Raw genomic sequence first — 3,933 nt, forward strand, 5'->3', positions numbered from 1 at the left:
CGAGTATATTTGGGTAATCCCTCAAGGTTTCGAGGATAATCGTAACAGTATTTTGAAAAGAGTATTACATGCTACAGCTGCAAATATATCGATGTCAGTATCGATATATCGAGTAATTGTTTTTTTTTTGCAGACATCGATATTTTTTCGATATCGAGTATTGCTTAGCCATTTTCTCATTACTTATTTTTGCGCCAAACAACATCGCTGACTGATTTCATAGACTACAAATCTGCATATACATTTTTTTAATAAAAATTCTTATTAAAAAGTTCGCAATTTTTAAGAAACTTTTTTTATTTTTTCTAATTTTTGCACAAATTTCGAAATTTAGGTTTATATGGCTTTTGTAAGAGATTGAGCTATACTTTTATAAACAAAGTAATGAAAAAAATATGGAACGAAAAATCGTTGCGAAATATGTGATTTTGAGTGTGGGTCACTGTTCATACATACATATCTGTGTTCGTATGGAAAAGTAGCTTATGTCGAAAGGCTGGCTTTGGTATAATGCGGCATTCCATTTATTCTTTAAACGACAAGAAATTTTTCGATGAGACTTAATAAGAATATTGACTTGCTAGTATCGGAACTATTTCTGGTACGTTTATTTGCCAAACGTTGTTCAACGGCTCAGTGCCTGTGAGTCATTCGCAATCGCATGCTGCGAATACCGATTTATACTTAATCCAGCCCTTCGACATATGCTACTTTTCCATACGAACACAGATATGTACCTCATATATATGTATGTATAATAAAATTTTCTGTTGGTAAATGGTTCTATTCATTTTTTGAATGGGTAGATGTTTTTCATCGTAGAATTAAAAGTTCACGATATATATCGATATCTCGAGTTTTTGTCTCTTAAATATCGAAAATAGCGAGTACGGCGAATATCGATACTTTTGCAACTCTAGTTAAAGGTACCACCATAATGCTTGGCAGATTTAAATTATATTAAGGTTTTTGAAGAAAACTTTAGGGTCTGCGAGTAAACACAGGCAAAATTGCGATAACCATGACGACCTGTAAATTAAGGATGAGGGCACTTGTATAAAAGCTAGGATACTATGGCCGCAAATTGATAAAAAAAATTATAATATTTTACATTGAAGTATGAACTTTTTTCTTTTAAAACGTAAGAAATGTGAAAATTTTACACTTTGGCGCCCACTGCCAGATACTTTAAGAAAAAATAAAATCCATAAATCGATTCCTGAAAAAATCCCTTATAGCATACCAATGTATTTTTGGCAAACTTGCTTGGACTTAGCCTTGGGTAAAGCGCAATTTTTATGGCGCTGGCTCTATAACGCCGGCGCCATCGATAGATTCTCTGATGTTCTCACCACTCAAAAGCAAATACAAAATACGTATAATTTAAAAAAACTGTGGCGAATTGTATGTGTGTCTCATGTGTTTCTTGGTGTTAGCGGCGCTAACGCTTTTCATATGTTGGTGTTGGCGTGGCAACTCCGGCTACGGTGACAATGCAATTGCGCAGCGCAGTGTTACCCATGCTCAGGTTAAAAATGATCCCATACAAATTGACCCATTGTATGATAATAAACCACCAATAAACACAAAAACCAGTTTTATTACTTCTTTATCTTTTACCACGTGACGAATGTTTGAAAATTTTCACTTCACAGACGACAACGCACCGTTCGAAAGAAATAACGGCACACAGGAGTGGATCTAGACGTGGCTTTTGGAGGGGAAAAGTTATGTATAGTACATTCAATCTGGCTCTATTTGTAGGTGTGCCTAAAAAAGTTCCACTTAGGTTAAAAATGGTACAATGCTGCTCAGAAAAATATTTCAATCAAAATAAGTAAATGTTCATTCCTCAATTCGACATTACTTTTTTAACCGACTTCAAAATAAGGAGGAAGTTATCAATTCCTTGTAATATTTCATCGCGGCATAAATTCTGTCGAAAGCGGTTTTGAAGTCGCAAAATAGATGGTGAGTTTCGCTCCTTTTCTAACGGGTCTTTTCCAAGACTTCGCGTATTGTGAATACCTGGTCTACGGTGGATTGGCCAAGTCTAAAGCCACATGGATAAGGTTGAATCAGTTCGTAGACGGTGGGCTTTAGTCTTTCACAAAATACGCTCGATAAGACCTTTAAACCTAGCTTAAAAGGCTGATCCAGCGGTAGTTGGCGCGAATGGCGGGTCGCCTTTCTTGTGGATTGGGCAGAGCGCACTTAAATTCCAATCGTCGGGCATGCGTTCATCTGACCATATTCTGCATATGAGTTGACGACGCCAAACTTTAATAGCTCAGCTGGCAGGCTGTCAGCTCCAGCAGTTTGTTGTTTCTCAAACGCGTAATTGCTATTCGTACCTGCTCATTGTCAGGCGGTGGGACATCGACTATATTATCATCGACTTGGGGCTCGGCTTCGTCGTCTCCACTACCTTCATTGCTGCAGACCTTCAATAGGGTGTAAAAGTGAAGCGGTAGTAAATTCTGCTTTTCAAACATTATTCGGTTGAAAAATCTGGAAAAAATTAAAAAAAAATATCTTTGCAGTTAAAATTATTTCGGCTCAAAATTTTGTATTTTAAAATTCTGTAAGAACCAAATTATGTATTATTACTGATGTATACTGAACAGCCGTAATATTTCACCAAATTCCACATGAGCTAGAGACCTGAAACTTCAAACTTAGCCCGTAACCCGATGGCAATGCAGTGAAAGGAAATACCCGTTAGGCTATTATTATTATTATTATTATTATTATTATTATTATTATGCGCCATATGCACCGCGACCTCTGAATTGATCTATTATACGTGGCCCTCCGCCCTATAGGGGAAGGCTTTTAATGTAGCCTAGCACTTTCAAGGGCGTTTTGTTCCAAATTTCAAATGGATTACGTGTAGCACCACCCAAGTGAGCTAGTATGTGCCTAGCAAGAGCGTCACATTCAGAGAGAATGTGGTCTGGCGTTTCCTCCTTCAGTTCACAGAAGCGAAATGCATTCATCGGGCCATATTGTTGAACCAATTTTTTAACAAAAATATACACCTGAACTGTTTCTAAAACTAAATATTTGGGGGATTCACAACGGTGTCTTAAGTGTGGTATTGTTTTATGTCGTAAACTTTAAACGCCTAAAAATATATAAGGGGGTTTGCAAAATACCATAAAATGATATTATGAATTTTTGTAGTGTTAAAAAATAGTTGGTTATCGTTTCAAGTTCTCTATACATTTATTTACGACATACAGCAATAGGAGAATTACGACACCGTTGTGAATCCCTCAATTATTTATTAGCTATAATTTAATGCATTACGTTAATATGTATAAACTATTATTATATATGTATCTTTATTTGCTTTATGGCATTCTATATTGAAAAAATCGGAAAACCTATTTTTATTTATTTATTTTTTAGTTTTGCTTCACGAAATTCTATGTGTATTAACGAAGGTTTTAGTACTAAATAAAACGAGTTTTGTTTTTAGATGCAACTTCGCATGTCGCATAACAAAATCTGTCCTGTTCTTTATTGAAATCATCTTATTTATACTCTAACATCTTATGTACTACTTATTTACTACAATACATATTTACTTAAAATTCTTACTAGCTGAATCTCTCGCTTGCACATATGAGCATGCATTCATATGTGCCTAGCTCAAAGCATAGCTCAGTGAAGTCACCAACACACACACAACCATTTCTAATGTGGAGCTACAAGCAATGCATCCACAGACATATCTACATGTACCAAGCGTGAAGGTGCTAGCAGCGCAGTCGTACATATTTACATACATAGAGCTAGCGCATGCAGTAGATATAGCTTGTGCCGCTTGTGTTTAGCGTGTGAAAATAACAAAGTAAGGAATTTGTTTATGCTGCAAAAATGCATAACACAGGCGTGTGGCTTTGTTGTTGTTAGTGACTTATTCTG

At 36.0% G+C, this 3,933-nt stretch overlaps 1 protein-coding gene across 12 annotated transcripts in view; it reads right to left on the bottom strand.

The window, feature by feature from the left end:
- Nucleotides 1–3,933, bottom strand: part of LOC118740640 (CD109 antigen-like) — a 124,359-nt gene that overhangs the window by 110,122 nt on the left and 10,304 nt on the right. The gene's annotated exons all lie outside the window — the stretch shown is intronic.

This window comes from Rhagoletis pomonella, unplaced genomic scaffold, assembly GCF_013731165.1.
Source record: "Rhagoletis pomonella isolate Grant_MI unplaced genomic scaffold, Rhpom_1.0 Rhpom_scaffold_00006, whole genome shotgun sequence".
Taxonomy (NCBI): domain Eukaryota; kingdom Metazoa; phylum Arthropoda; class Insecta; order Diptera; family Tephritidae; genus Rhagoletis; species Rhagoletis pomonella.